The 17,260-nt window shown below is 45.3% G+C and overlaps 1 pseudogene; it reads right to left on the bottom strand.

Moving 5' to 3' along the window:
* Positions 1-2,656: 2,656 nt before the first annotated feature.
* Positions 2,657-15,156, bottom strand: LOC123156738 (uncharacterized; annotated as a pseudogene).
* Positions 15,157-17,260: the final 2,104 nt, after the last annotated feature.

Raw genomic sequence — 17,260 nt, 5'->3', positions numbered from 1 at the left:
ATATATAGGCCTCGAGATGGTTGAGCACTGGGCCGTTGCGGTTCCGATTTTCTTGGACTTGATAAAGATCACCGTGCGTTTATCTCCTTCGGTTGTTCTTGATGGACAAGCCTGCAGATAAAGGAGCAATTACTTGATACGTACCTAGCTGCGTGGCTGCACGCGGGCCTGGAGTGCTTCAGCTCGATGCATGATCTTTGTACGTATAAACACAGGCTGGCCGGTATTCGGTTACTCCGGATATGCGTACCAGGCAGGCGGGCACGTATTCAGCTATACGTACGTACAATGGAACATATTCGTATTAGCATTACGTGCGACCCCGGCCAGTACGTGGGTCTTTACATGCATGCAATGCTAGTGTAATCACCAGATCAACCGGTGCGCTCACGTACAAACGATGGGCTGCTCCGTGTACGTACCCCCTTCTCAAACTTGCATGGCCATGCAATGCAGTTGCACCCACGTACACGTTCATAGAAAACTTGAGCTAGCTTAATATACAGTTAATCAATTAACCGGCCATTCGTCCATTAAAATTTCTTTTAGCCAACAGTTTTCAATGTACGCGCGTGCACGTGTATGCCACTCATGCAATATCCGTGGGCACTCCTTGCTCCACACAAATTCATAGGCTCCTCCTCAAGTTATGAGGAAAGAGAGAAAAAAATTTTGGTACAAATTATCATCACACAACTTTTTTATTTCATACAAAATGTAGTCCAAAATCTCGTCGAACAAGCCCAGGAAGGGAGTCTGAAGCCCATTGGGGGAGCTGCTTGATGGCCCGATTTTGTGAGGAAGGTAGGCTGGGCTGAAAAGAGTACTGCATGCCAGATTACAAAGCTGCTTGTATTTTTTGTGTGTATTTTTCTGCGATTTTGGCTGTACAGAGAGCAGTTTTGGGTAGTCAGAGAGCAGTTTTGGGTAGTACAAGTGCAAATAATGTAATGAACATGCAGATTTTTGATTTTCACCAAGTTTAGATAAAGAACCACAAGGTTTGAGATATGTCCAACGACAAAAGCTTTCTCAAATTTGCATATGTTTGCAAATCAAAACGGATACAGATATTTATACAACATGACCATGACTTCACCAACCAAGAGCAATAGCGGTAGCTAGTTCATTCCTAAACCTATCCATGTCAGGAGCACTTGCCTCTGAAGTTGAAGCATCTGATGCACTTGAAGGAATAACATACTTCTTATATCTATCATGGATTGTTGGAACATAATCCGGATCCCTTTCACATCGAACAAAGTGGATATCATCTTTGTCAAGGAGGCGAACATAGTTGTGCAATGTCATAGTAGCTGCAACTATCTTCATCTGTGTTTGGAACGAGTAGTTTGGCATCTTGAGGAGAATTTGCTATTCCACACTCCAAAGGTTCTCTCTATGCAATTGCATTTGGAGGAGTGAATCTTGTTGAACTTCTCCTTAGGAGTATTTGGAGGTGCACCTCTTTGAAAGTCATGGAAATGATATCGTTCTCCTTTGTACGGTGCTAGATATCCATCTCTATTAGGATACCCGACATGTACAAGGTAATACTTGCCTAAATTGACAACACACATACATGTTAGTTGGAGGATAAAGTAGATCATGTGTAAACTTGTAATGAAAAGAAATGCTCACCCTTTGGAGGATGGGGGGAGGAGGGCATGTCCTTCTCAATTGCATGGTATAACACAGTTGTATCATGCATAGAACCAGGTTTCCCAATTCAAGCATAAGTGAAGTGCATATCGAAGTCACATATCGCCATCACATTTTGAGTTGTCATGCCCGTCCTCCCAATGTACCTAACTTTCGGTGGGCCATCGGGAATAGAAGCTCTTATATGAGTCCCATCGATTGCACCAATGCAATCTTTTAGATGAGGATAAGCCCTCCTATCCTTTTTAATTAGATCATGCACAATGTGGAAGTTTGGGTCTTGTGGCTTAAGGTAGTGAGATGCCATGTTCACTACACACTGTAGAACCTCATGGAATTTACGATGGATTGTATCCGCTGAATGTTTGAAGCGATTTTGAGTTCTTATATTTGATTCACAACCTCCCAATGTCCACAAGAACATAGCAAGAGACTCATAAGTGCTAACAAAGCTTGTTTCTTTGAGACCATAGTCACGTACCAACAAGTCATGAAGATCAAAGAACACACTTGCCATCATTCTCAACATTGTGTAGGTCTCTCTCGGTGTGGCAATAGTCTCTTGAAGCCATCCAAATCCACTCAAAATAGATTTCCGAGGCTCGGCCTTCATCACCCAACTTTCACAATACTTGCCAAATATGACTGCTGCACCCGAACAAAGCATGTTCATATTATGTTGTTGATGCATAACCAAATTCCTCATTGTTTCCTAACTATTGTCATCCTCACTATCACTATTCGATGACATCTGCCATATCAAACAATAGTTAGCATCAAGCAAAATAATATGTTCACCAACATAAGAATAAATATGTTGACCGACAAGATAATAATAGATTCACCAACATAGGCATAAATATTGTTTCGAGCACAAGATAATAACAGGTTCGCCAACATAGGCATAAATATTGTACCGATAGCACAAGATAATAATAGGTTTGCCAACATACGCATAAATATTGTTCCCATAGCTAAGATAAGATAGAACAAACTAGTTCCCATACTTGAGGTCAAACCTCCTACGCAACCAACCCTTTCGAGAGTCGGATGTCATGTGCAAGAACATCTCTCTTTGCTCTCTCTTCAGAAAAAGCTCAGTAGCAATTAAATGCTCATCAGTGCCATCTATTGCGCCACAATCACGAACTAAATCCATGGTAGAGGCAACAGAAATGGTCTCATCTTTCTTTAGGAAAGATTGAAACGATGTGTGTGAAGGCCGGGCAATAGAACTAATCTTTCTAATCTCCTCTTGCATCACTTGTGCGGTCTTCGGTTTCTTGTTCTTCTCCGGAATCGTGACCCCAAGCCTCACTTTAGATGAACTAGCTACTGATGGAGAAGGTTGCTCTTCGACATCATTCCCCAAATCAAGATCGGTGATTTCATCAACATTCAAGGAGGTTTTCAATGCCGAACTAGAGGGGCGAGGTAGACCAGATGCGGGGTTCCAATGGTCAGTGCCATCAACACTGACATCCTCAAACAAGATGCACAGGACTTCTTCATTACGAAGTCCATGCTTCTTGAACTTGCCACAACCTGGGAGGTCCTATTGTATGGAAGAGAGACATTAGTACATAAAGCATGAAAAGTTTAGATTTTATTTTATAAGAAACATAATGATGAGAACTTACAACTTTCGCCTTTTTCCCCCACTCATTATCTTGTTTCACAGTGTTTTTCTCAAAGTCCTGGACCCCTCCAGTCTCGCGCAACTTGAGCTTCTTGAATGTGTTGTACTCACGTTTTAACTTGGTCCATTTGTTCCTCACTTGCTTTGGTGTGTACTCAAGTCCAGTTCTCAGCAAGAATTCCCTTCCCATGTCATCATATGCATTGGGTGTCAAATGAGTGCTTGGCATGTTTCCAGCCTTCACTTGTTTCACAAACAACTCCACTATAATCCAAGTATTATCATCGGTCCATTCGGCAGACCCATTTGACATTTCTATACAAAAATGATATTACTTTACGGATACATATTTCCTCGAGATATATGCCAAACAATCAGTAGCATCTCACAAATAGATACCAAAATCAGTAGCATCATGAACATGTAGCAACAATCAGCGTCCATTAGTATATAATCATGTGTCCAAATATATGGGGAACAATCACTACCATCTCACAAACAATCAGTAGCAGCATGAATATGTAGCAACGAATTGGCATCCATCAGTATATAATTATGTGCCCAACTATATGGAAAATACACAGTAACCAGCATGAACATGTACTACCAACATAAGGAAATTCTTGACTTGATCTAAAATTAATTCATAGCACTACAGACTGCACTACACATATATACAAAAAGGTGCACACATCAGTTTGATATCACAAGAAATTGGGGCTACAGACAGAACACGAACTAGGCTGAATCAGAGTACTACAAGAGGGGGGAGGTGGCTGCTCACCTTGAGCTGGGGAAACGGCTTCTCTGTCGTGGATCTTGCGGCCAGGCCCGTCCAGGAGCTCTACTTCGTGCGGCTGCCGGCGACGAGCAACAAAGGAAGTGGCGGCAGATGGGGAGACGACAGCACGGGGACGTTGGGCGGCTGCTGCGAGCGGCGATGGACGGAGACTTGCGGGGCGATGCGTAGATCCGAGGCATGGCGGCGGACGGCGGCGCACCGGCGACGGGGCGGCGACTAGGGTTGCGAGAGCAGAGGAGGAGCGTGGACGTTCGTTTCTGTACGAGCAGGGAGTCGGGCCACCAGGTCGAGGGAAACGATTCGACTCGGTATACTTTGCGGTGGCATTAGCACCGTAATTTTGAGCAACTTCGGTTCTGCTTTTTGCGAAGCTGCGCCAGCCCAGCTTCTCGTCTCCGCGATAATTGCACTGCTGAATCCTCGTCTGCGCGGAGCCGTTCGGTGCGGCTTCTCGGAGCAATTTTCGGAAGCCAGCTCGTGGACTGCTTCCGAACGGGCCCTAAATAGCCGTCATTTAGGGTTCCATCGACGCCGAGGAACCCCCTAACCCGCTTGTTCCTGGGCGCCCTCGGGTATGGTGACACACGGTCGACGGGTCAGCACTCGGACCGGGGGATTATCGGCCTGGGCGACGGTGTCGGGACCGGCGGGACCCACTGGCTCCACCATCTATCCCCTCGGCGACCGGCGATCCTAGACCCTCTGCCCCGACCCTCGACCCTAGTTTTGGCGACCGGCGATCCTCGAGCCGGTTCCGGGGTGTCAGGGTGTCGGGGTCGGGGTCTTCTTCTTCTTCGGAAGGGGGGCACCTGGTGGAGGAGGTGGCCGATGGAGGAGGGGGGCGGGGCGGCCTAGGGCAGGGCGGCAGGGGAGGGGGGGGGGGCGGCAGGGCCCGGGGTGGCGGTGGCGACAAGGCCGCAGGGCTCCGGGGCGGCGTCGGGGTGGTGGGCGGCGACAGCGTCCGGGCGGCGGCGTTGCGGGCGCGGGTGGGCGGAGAGAGAGAGAGGAGAGAGAGGGGTGGGGCCGGGGAGAGAGAGGGAGAGGGGTGGCCGTTAGTTAGGGTGGGGCACGTTCTTTGCCGTCTGCTAGCAGACGGCAAAGAGGTGGTGGCTGGGCCATTACAGCGCTGGCCTTAAGTGGACCCCACCCATCTCTCTCCCGTCTGCTAGCGGACGACAAAGATTCTTTGCCGTCTGCTGAACTGGCTGATGGAAAATTGTATCATTGCCATCAGCCAGTTCTTTGCCATTTGTTTTTTGTAAGCAGACGACAAATACCTTCTGTGCCGTCTGCCTGCCGTCAGCTAGCAAACGGCAAAGAACTGGCTGATGGCAAATTCTCTGATCCTGTAGTGAGTGGTGGCGCTGATGGGAGGCAAAGAACCCTAGCTTTATTGTGGGAGGCATCTTTATTATGCGTGGAGCTGTTGGCTCAAGTGCGGTCTTGGAGTATGTGGTAGAACCACCCTCTTAGTGTCTAGGGAGCGCTCCACGCATAAACCCCTAGGTCAAAGTTATTCTGTCGTGTAGGATTTGGCACGACATGCCCAATGATAGGCTCATCAATCATCATCTGGGAAGCGGAGCCTATAGCTCAGCAAACACATCAAGCGCAACAGGGTTGGGTAAGTTGTTGCGAGTTGGGGCTAGGAGAGAGTCATCTCTTCACCTATAACCTTTTTTAATGTTGAAACTGCCAGATACATTGATTAGAAATGTGTATTAGAAGAACACCCCAAAGAAGGAAAGCACCTCAAAAAAGGATAATGCAAATAGAAGAAGAAAGAAAATGCGCTGCTTGGTTTTCTGAAGGGAAACCGAGCGAAAACCTGAACAATGGCAAGCCACACATAGATAGACTAGGTCTAATAGACATAAGATATACAAGACATCGGTAAGGACAAAAACATACAACACACACACTAGAACGCTCAAGCGTCCGCCTCTACTAGAGTACACACCAAAACCAACACATCAATCTGATCTGCCATGAGCATATTCCCCAAGCTCTATGAAATTGGAGAGGGAGAACATGCATGAAAGGAGGCAGACATATACCACTTCAGTCCTATGAGAAACGACCAATATGGCCCATCTGACGCTCCTCACATGAGAAGAATGCTCCTGCAGCCCTCCAATGCCGACACCACAGAATCTCCTGTTGACCACCTCCACAAGCCACTAGTCCCACTAACCAGATTCACCTACAAGACGATACCCCCAAGAGGGAACATGGTGCCAGCAAACATTATAGTGCCGCCATCACCTGATCTGGGTGACGAGATCTATGGTTTACCATGAAGCATGTCGGGAAGGAATGTGATAGAGTTACATCGACGTCTCCAACAAGGGAACGACATCCATAGATGCTGCCATCGACAAATCCGGCCATAGATAAAGCACGACTTTCGTCGGCATCCTCACCCACCCAATCCCATGAACCAGCCAGACCACCTGTCCTACCGCCTCCGTACCGCACGTTCTTGGCATCTCAACCATCGCGCAAAACATGTTCTAGGGTCGACACTAGGCCCGCAAAAACCTATATCAACCCTTGTTGCCCATGAACCCGCGCCTCAGCCCACGTCCAGAGCTTCCACACCCTAATGAGCTTCCTCCGGGCCACTAGCCGCCGGACAAGCACCTCTCTGGCCGCCCACCCTAGGGCCTCAGAACGGGGAAGGAACCTGCCAGATCCAGACTGTGCGCGAGAGTGTAGAATGCATAATGGTCTATCCTCACTTGTCACATGCATCTTGCCCGAGGCCATATCTGTCTGCGCAGGTATAGCGTGGCCATCCTACACATTGGCCAGGGACAACCGCGACCAGCTCATCTATAGATCGCTTGTTGTGGCTGGAAACACTCATCCAATAGGTTCAACAATCTCAAGATATATTATTTGTTACAAAATTAAATTCTCAAGCTACTCTCACAAAAAATTCAACGGCTGGATCAAGCTCTTTATCAACATCTGCACTTGTCAAGGAGTTGTTATGTCCTTTTATCCATCATCATTCATAAATCACAAACACCATTAATATAAACAATTTATTTTCTGAATCAAGCAAAGATATTCGGTTGGATAGGATGTGCCATCACCATCTGCATGAAAAACCAATAGCCATTATATCATAGATGGCACATAAATGCTCATTGTGATTACACAAACACACACACACACAACACTTAACTGCTCAAAATATTATGGTTGTTGCGCACATAATGCACGTTACATTTTCAAATGACATGTCTTCCTTCTTAACATTAAATAGCATGTAGTAGCCTTTTCATTTTCTTTCAGCATCGAAGATACCCAGATAGAAAATGAGGAACTTCTAATAGACGTTAAGCCATCATAACTAATGAGCGACTTGCACATATAGTTAAATAATCAATTTCTGCAAGTAGTTGTTATTCGAAAGTGGAGTATAGGTAGAGGCACACCTAAAGATCAAAATTAATGTGTAACTACACTAGTAGAAAAAGGGCCATTTGTCCCGGTTCATAAGGGCCTTTTGTCCCGGTTTAGGAACCGGGACTAAAAGGTCGGTACTAAAGCCCTAGGCCTTTAGTCCCGGTTCTTACACGAACCGGGACAGATGGGCCTCCACGTGGCCGCTGCGGCCAGCCCAGGCAGGAGGGCCTTTGTGTCCCGGTTGGTGACACCAACCGGGACCAATAGCCATCCACGCATCAGCATTTCAGGGGCTTGATTTTTTTTAAGGGGGGGGGGTTAGGGGGTTTTGGGGGGTTAATTTAGGTGTTTCATATATTGTGTTAGCTAGCTAATTAATAGAGAGAAGTGTCCTCTCTTATCTCTGTGCTTGGTCGATGCTATGTACTATACGTATATAGAGGACTCGACACGCTAGCTAGTAAGCAAATGAAGGAAACAGAAGATCGTCCATACATTTAGAGAGGACTTAGATTGAACTGAGGCAACATGATGTGGTGCATGTCGAAAGTAATACTAATCCTAACTTGATCAAGTTTGGATTGTACTACTTTCGACATGCACCACATGCATGTTGCCTTCACTTCAATCCAATCCATACTCATTTCACCCACAGATATATAATAACTCTTCATGCTCGCATCATGCATCATCATAATAACAAGTCCTACTAATCATCATCATACAACTTCTACTCGTTATTAATAACAAGTCATACGATCATCATCCTGATAGTCATCGAACCAACCCTACTTAATTGTTCTTAGCACATGATCATCAGTATTAGGCAGGACCTAAATACCCTATTTAAGGTAAAATAGCATAAAACAATATAGACCCTGACTGTCCATTATGGAGAATGGAGATCATCCTGTCTCCAATTCTTGTGCGGCGCTTCCTTTTGCTTCCAAGAACCTCCTTACGACTGTCCATACATTTTTTCCATTGTTTGATTAGCATGTCTCCACTTCTTTTAGAAATCCGGTATGGACAGTTGAGATCCGTAGGATGACCTGACTGTATGTTCAAAACATGAAGGCTACCATGCTCATACATCAGATGAGGCACACAATTCTCTCGGATTCTCTGTTGAAAAACATAGTAATAACTTCATAGTTAGCAATGATGTACTAGTTTTAGAAGTATGCAAAAGATGCACGGATGTCGTAATAGTAAAAAATCTTACCAGGGTATCTCCATGGTAGTTACCGTAGTTCAACACGTGCACTAGTGGCACGTATTGACCATAATGTTGAGGAGTTTGATTGTAGATATTGTAATTCTCAATATCAGTACAAAATCCGACCAGATGATTTTTCTCCTTATAAGTTAACTCAGAGCCACCGGTGTAGTAGGTTCTGTCTACCATCTTCCGCACATTCTTTGAACAATCAAAATAAGCTGTAAATGGAAATAAGTTGTCAACTATTTTGAAATAAACAATATAAATTAGCTAATAACTATGTTTGAGAAACTCACATAGCGGTAGAATTGGAGGCGTATCAACAAGGACCCAAATGTCCATATTGTCTTGCTCGATTTCAGGATCACCAAGATCCATGGTGACAAGCATACCCTCATCAAAACCATACATCTTCCAAAATGCTTCCCAATTTTTGCAACCAAAATGGGTTACGCTCTCAGCATTATACAAATTTACTTCAAAATCCACATCATGATGAGTCCTTACACTAGTAGAAAAAGGGGCTTTGGTTGAGGCCTGGGCAGCCCATTAGTCCCGGTTCTGACATGAACCGGGACCAATGGGGGCATTTATCCCGGTTCTTGAGCCCATGGGGCCGGCCGGGCCTCGTTGGCATTGGTCCCGGTTCATCTGGGCCCATTTGTCCCGGTTTGTACCATGAACCGGGACCAATGGGCCTTGCTCCTGGCCCACAAACATTGGTCCCGGTTCGTGGCACGAACCGGGACAGAAGGATGTCCTTTAGACCCGGTTCGTGCCACAAACCGGGACAAATGACTCGCCTATATATACCCCCTCGCCGGCGAGCAGAGCACTTCCACACAGCTCTGTTTTGCAGGCCGGCGAGGGGAGAGCTTTGTGGTGCTCTAGCTCACCTCCTATGCACATGAGGTGTTCGATGAAATGCCCGAACCACACTAGTTAAGCTTTCTACCCTCGAAGCTCCATTTTCCTCAAGATTTGTCTAGGTTTACCGGGCCATCACGTCCCGTCCCCGTCTTCACCGCCGTCGATCGACCGCACCGATCTCGTTGCCGGCACCACCGTGGTGAGCCTCTTGTTAATTCTTATCTTCTTTCTGAAAGAAAAAAATTCTTACTTGTATGGTTAGATAGATACTTGTCTAATTTTTCTTACTTTTATTATTGATTTTTCTTACTTGTATGTTTTGTAATGGTTTTTGACACACATAATTATATATAATGCATGCAGATGAACCGGCAATGGATGTACGATGACAGACACACCTCCGAGTACATTAAGGGCGTGCATAATTTTCTCGAAGTGGCTGAGGCAAACAAGCAGAATGGTTTTATGTGTTGTCCATGCCCTGATTGTGGGAATAGGAGGTCTTACTCTGACCAGAAAGTCCTTCATGCCCACCTGCTTTATAAGGGTTTCATGCCACACTATAATGTTTGGACGAAGCACGGAGAAATAGGGGTTATGATGGAAGACAGTGAAGAAGAAGAGGACGATGACAACTATGTGCCCCCTGAATACGGTGATGCTGCAACGGGGGAAGCTGAAGATCAACAGGAACCAGACGATGTGCCCGATGATAATCTACGCCGGGTCATTGTTGATGCAAGGGAAAAGTGCGAAAGTGAAAAGGAGAAGCTGAAGTTCGATCGCATGTTAGAGGATCACAAAAAAGGGTTGTACCCCAATTGCGAAGATGGCAACACAAAGCTCGGTGCTGTACTGGGATTGCTGCAGTGGAAGGCAGAGAATGCTGTGCCTGACAAAGGATTTGAGAAGCTACTGAAAATATTGAAGAAGAAGCTTCCAAAGGATAACGAATTGCCCGATAGTACGTACACAGCAAAGAAGGTCGTATGCCCTCTAGGATTGGAGGTGGAGAAGATACATGCATGCCCTAATGACTGCATCCTCTACCGCGGTGCATACAAGGATTTGAACGCATGCCCGATATGCGGTGCATTGCGGTATAAGATCAGACGATATGACCCTGGTGATGTTGACGGCGAGCCCCGCAGGAAGAGGGTTCCTGCGAAGGTGATGTGGTATGCTCCTATAATACCACGGTTGAAACGACTGTTCAGAAACAAAGAGCATGCCAAGTTGATGCGATGGCACAGTGAGGACCGTAAGAAAGACGGGAAGTTGAGAGCACCCGCTGACGGGTCGCAGTGGAGAAAAATCGAGAGAAAATACTGGGCTCAGTTTGCAAGTGACCCAAGGAACGTATGGTTTGCTTTAAGCGCGGATGGCATTAATCCTTTCGGGGAGCAGAGCATCAATCACAACAACTGGCCCGTGACTCTATGTATGTATAACCTTCCTCCTTGGATGTGCATGAAGCGGAAGTTCATTATGATGCCAATTCTCATCCAAGGCCCTAAGCAACCCGGCAACAACATTGATGTGTACCTAAGGCCATTAGTTGAAGAACTTTTACAATTGTGGAATGGAAACGGTGTACGTGCGTGGGATGAGCACAAACAGGAGGAATTTAACCTGCATGCGTTGTTGTTTGTAACCATCAACGATTGGCCCAATCCCAGTAACCTTTCAGGACAGACAAACAAGGGATACCACGCATGCACGCACCGTTTAGATGACACCGAAAGTATATACCTGGACAGATGCAGGAAGAATGTGTACCTGGGCCATCGTTGATTTCTCCCGACCAACCATCATTGTCGAAGGAAAGACAAGCATTTCAAAGGCGAGGCAGATCACCGGAAGAAGCCCTCCATGCGTACCGGTGATCACATACTTGCTATGGTCAATGATTTACACGTAATCTTTGGAAAGGGTCACGGCGGACTACCTGTTCTGAATGACACCGAGGGACGCTCACCCATGTGGAAGAAGAAATCTATATTATGGGACCTACCCTACTGGAAAGAGCTAGAGGTCAGCTCTTCAATTGACGTGATGCACGTGACAAAGAACCTTTGCGTGAACTTGTTAGGCTTCTTGGGCGTGTACGGGAAGACAAAAGATACACCTGAGGCACGGGAGGACCTGCAACGTTTGCACGAAAAAGACGGCATGCCTCCAAAGCAGTATGAAGGTCCTGCCAGCTATGCTCTTACCAAAGAAGAGAAGGAAATCTTTTTTGAATGCCTGCTCAGTATGAAGGTCCCGACTGGCTTCTCGTCGAATATAAAGGGAATAATAAATATTGCAGAGAAAAAGTTCCAGAACCTAAAGTCTCATGACTGCCACGTGATTATGACGCAACTGCTTCCGGTTGCATTGAGGGGGCTTCTACCGGAAAACGTCCGATTAGCCATTGTGAAGCTATGTGCATTCCTCAATGCAATCTCTCAGAAGGTGATCGATCCAGAAATCATACCAAGGATAAGGAGTGATGTGGCGCAATGTCTTGTCAGTTTTGAGCTGGTGTTCCCACCATCGTTCTTCAATATCATGGCGCACGTCCTAGTTCATCTAGTCGACGAGATTGTCATTTTGGGCCCCGTATTTCTACACAATATGTTCCCCTTTGAGAGGTTCACGGGAGTCCTAAAGAAATATGTCCGTAACCGCGCTAGGCCAGAAGGAAGCATCTCCATGGGCCATCAAACAGAGGATGTCATTGGGTTTTGTGTTGACTTCATTCCTGGCCTTAAGAAGATAGGTCTCCCTAAATCGCGGTATGACGGGAGACTGACTGGAAAAGGCACGCTAGGAGCGGACTCAATAATATGCAGGGACGGGCATTCTTGGTCTCAAGCACACTACACAGTTCTACAGAACTCTACCTTGGTGACCCCGTATGTCGATGAACACAAGAACAGTCTGCGCTCCAAACACCCGGAGCAGCGTGACGACTGGTTTACATGTGGACACATCAGGACTTTCGGCAGTTGGTTGGAAACACGTCTCAGAGGTGACAACACTGTTTGTGATGAGCTGTACTCGTTGTCCAGGGGACCATCTTCGACTGTATTGACTTACAAAGGATACGAGATAAATGGGAATACATTTTACACGATCGCCCAAGATCATGAGAGCACCAACCAAAACAGCGGTGTCCGGTTTGATGCAGCAACCGAGAGGGGAAAGGACACATATTATGGTTACATAGTGGACATATGGGAACTTGACTACGGACATGATTTTAAGATCCCTTTGTTTAAGTGCAAATGGGTCAATCTGTCAGGAGGCGGGGTACAGGTAGACCCATAGTACGGAATGACAACAGTGGATCTGAACAATCTTGGGTACAGTGACGAACCGTTCGTCCTACCCAATGATGTGGCACATGTTATCTATGTGAAGGACATGTCTACCAAACCAAGAAAAAGAAAAGATAAGGAAGCGAATACATCATACGATGAGCCAAAGCGCCACATAGTTCTATCAGGAAAAAGGGACATCGTGGGAGTGGAGGGCAAGACAGACATGTCTGAAGATGATGAAAAGTTTCATGAAATTCCTCCCTTCAAAGTCAAGGCTGACCCAAGCATCCTGATAAATGATGAAGATTATCCATGGTTACGGCGCAATAAGCAAAGCACACAAGCGAAAAAAAGTGAAGACTATCTCTCCAGAACTATTATGATGATACCATGCCAACTTTCAACCTTTTTGTAGTTCATTTGAAATGCCTGTTGTAACATACGAGTTTCCGTATGAACCCTGATACTTCGAAAGAGATTGTCCGTTTTCTACACGAAGTGCATCCAGTTTTTGCCGTAACCCTCTCTACTTTCTTGCACATGCTATGTGGGTGAAATGATGATACCATGCCAACTTTCAACCTTTTCAGAGTTCATTTGCAGTGCTTTTCAATTTCAGGGTCTTATAGCTCAAAATAATCAGTAAATGCATGGAAAATAACAAATGAAGTCAGAAAGGGTTGAAAACTGATGATGTGAATTTGAATGGTGCATTTTGAACACAGAAAAACTATGGACTTCAAATAAGTTTTAAAAAATGAAATCCCTTTGTAACATACGAGTTTCCGTATGAAACCCTGATACTTCGAAAGAGATTGTCCGTTTTGTACACGAAGTGCACCCAGTTTTTGCCGCAACCCTCTCTACTTTCTTGCACATGCTATGTGGGTGCAATGATGATACCAGGCCAAGTTTCAACCTTTTCAGAGTTCATTTGCAGTGCTTTTCAATTTCAGGGTCTTATAGCTCAAAATAATCAGTAAATGCATGTAAAATAACAAATGAAGTCAGAAAGGGTTGAAAACTGAAGATGTGGATTTGAATGGTGCATTTTGAACACTAAAGATAAACCTCCAGTATTATTGAAACTAAAATTATATAAAATTGATGCAACTAAAATTATCAAAATATTTTCTGTTCAAAATCATTAAAAGCAAAAAGAATTTTCACAAAGAACTTTTTTGTTACAAACTTTAATAGCAAAGAGAATTATCATAAAATAAAATAAATATGTAATTAGAAACAAAATAATCTAAACTTTAATAAAATATATAAGTAGAAACAAAATAAAATAAACTTTAATAACATAAAGCAAAAAGAATTATCATCAAGTGAAATAAATAAGTAATTAGAAACAAACTAAAATAAAATAAATAAATTTTTTCTTGTAAGTAGAAACAAAACAAAATAAATAAAGCAAAAAAGAAAACAAAAAAACTGAGAAAAAATAAAAAAAATAAAGCAACAAAGAAAATAAAACCACAGGAAAAGAATAATAAAAATGCCACCTACTGGGTCACCACGGCCTGAATACGACTAGAAACCCACCCATGGGCCAGGATTCAGGCCCACAGAAGGCCCGGTAGGCCCACAGGCAGATACAGTTTGTTTAGGCCCGTAAGCCTGCAGTTCAGAGGAGTTCGAAAGGGGAGGCACAACCGCGCTTATAAACTGGTGCGGAAGCCCCTCAGCTAGCGAGGTGGGACTAAACATCCACCGCGGCTGTGCCAGGCACAAGCTATTTGTCCGGGTTCGTGGCAACAACCGGGACCAATGCCACTCCTTTAGTCCTGGTTGGTGCCACCAACCGGGACCAAAGGCCGCCGCTTCCCGCCCTTTGGGCTGCTGAAAAGAGACCTTTGGTCCCGGTTGGTGGCACGAACCGGGACCAAAGGGGGCATTCGTCCCGGTTTGTGCCATGAACCGGGACCATTGGTTTTGCTATATAAGGTAGGCTTGTGAAAATTTTGCCAGCAGCTCCCATTTCCCCCCGACGCCGCCAGGCCGTTGCACGTCGTCGTCGCCGTCGCCGCCCCGAGCCCCTGCCCCGACGCCGTCGCCGCGCCCCTGACCCGCCGTCGACGTCGTTCTCGTCGTCGCCGTCACCTCCCCCAAGCCCTCGCCGCGCGTGTAACCCCTCCCCCACGATCCCGCCGTCCTCGTCGTCGTCCTCGTCACCGGCCTCGTCGCTATCCTGCCTCGAGCCCCCAGTGAGCCCCTTCCCATCCCGATCCATTCGCTGCCGCGGCTGGCGCCGCCCCTGTGCGCTGGCGCCGCCCTTGTTTTTTTGTATGTATGGATGTATATGGATGTATGTATGTATGTATGGATGGATGGATATGCATGTATATGGATGGATGTATGTGTATGTGTTCATAGTTTTTTTTTATTCATAGTTTTTTGTTCATAGCATTTTTAGGCTGTATAGTTTTATTTTTGTTCAATATTTATGGTTAGAAGAGGAGAGAAAAAAATTGTGTTGCAAAAGTTACATTTAAGGTTAGTTGATTCAGTGCATTTTAGGTTATTAGTTAAACAAGTTGTTTTTTAGTAAGTGTTTAGTAGTTGAACTACTTGATTTAATAAAACTACTTTATTTTACTATATATAGAAGTAGTTTATTTTTAGTAAGTACTACTTTATTTTATTTATAGCAAGTGCTTAATTAGTAGTTGAACTAGTTGATTTAATAAAACTATTTTATTTTACTATATATATAGAAGTACTTTATTTTTAGTAAGTACTAATTTATTTTATTTATAGCAAGTGCTTAATAGTTGAACTAGTTGATTTAATAAAACTATTAAATTATTTTACTATATATAGAAGAACTTTATTTTTAGTAAGTAATACTTTATTTTATTTAGAGTAAGTGCGTAATTAGTAGTTGAACTAGTTGATTTAAGAAAACTACTTTATTTTACTATATATAGAAGTAGTTTATTTTTAGGAAGAAAATTAATAAAACTAGTTTATTTTTTTAGTTCAAGCAATTATTCCCGCATCGACGTCGACGATGCCTATCCCGCATCCTCGTCGTCGACTCGGCGGAGGAGGCCGGCTTGATCAGAGGGGCCATGTCCGGGACTAGGCTCCGCCGGGCTGGTTTTGGGAGGTGCTACCTTCCGGGGTGCGTAGGTTGGTGAGGAGCCAGCCCGTCGTTGACCCGATCCTTGTTTGGTGGCGGTCGTGTGGGCCTGTGACGGTGCCGAGGCTTCCGGACACCGCGGAGGTGGTACGTCACCGTGTCAGCGAGGAGGACGAGCACGTCCGTCGCTACATGGTTGCGTTGGAGGGCAGGTTCGACAATACCTGGCAGCTTCTTCAGGGATCTCACTGGAGCTACGATCCTGTGATGGTTCCTTCTCTTTGGGTGTCCACCACCCGCGCCGATACCCGTCGGGCGCTGCGGTTCCAGCGGTACTAGCGATGCTATATGTATGATAGTATTCGAGGTGTATTAGTGATAATATTCGACGATGTACGGACGCAAGAGATGATGTAGTTTTGCTTATAATTGAATGCATCCTAATTTGAATACTACTTTATTTTGCGATTTGATTTTGCTTATTGAATGCTCAAATTGGAAAACTACTTTTATTTTGCGATATGATTTGTTGATAGCTTATAGGGTTTTTGTTTTCACAGAAATCTAGGAGCCCCCTCCATCATCCCCGCCGTCGTCCCCGTCACCGACCCCCTCCGACCTCGAGGTGAGAGCAGCCAAATCCTTTTTTAGAAAGAAAATTAGACGATATTTTGGGTTGACTTTAAGTCTGTCGAGTCTCCACCATATATGAGAGGACGAAGAAGGCCGACTGTTGTTGTGCGGGTCGTTTCTCCTTCTTCTCCGGGTGCTAGACCTTTGTTATGCACTAGGGGAAGAAGGAGTAACGACCATCACCGACGGTCGCAAATGGCAGAGAGGAATATCAGTGAGGGAGAGTTCCACCATATATATATGAGAGGACGAAGAATCCCGACTGTTGTCGTGGGGGTCGCTTCTGCTTTGTTCCCGTGTGCTAGACATTTTGGTGTAATGCACTCGGGGACAAATGAAGGAGCGACCATCACCAACGGTCGAATGTATACACCACGTGAGCTGGGAGTTTTCAAGAAAAGACTTGACAGACCGATAGTCAACCCGTGATGAATAATAATGATCTAATTTAGTTTTTGTAGTACATATATTTAATCGTACAAGTTTAATCTTTGAATTATGAACGTAGGAAATGTCGTCATCGGACGACGAAAGTCGCAGGGAGTGCGGCTGGTGCCACGACGATCGAGGTCTGTGCGACAGGCCTCACCTGGACGATGATCGGCGCTTCAGCATTAAG

The sequence above is a fragment of the Triticum aestivum genome, chromosome 1D, assembly GCF_018294505.1.
Source record: "Triticum aestivum cultivar Chinese Spring chromosome 1D, IWGSC CS RefSeq v2.1, whole genome shotgun sequence".
NCBI classification, from domain to species: domain Eukaryota; kingdom Viridiplantae; phylum Streptophyta; class Magnoliopsida; order Poales; family Poaceae; genus Triticum; species Triticum aestivum.
The sequence above is the reverse complement of the archived record's forward strand: the minus strand, read 5'-3'. Positions and strand labels throughout refer to the sequence as shown.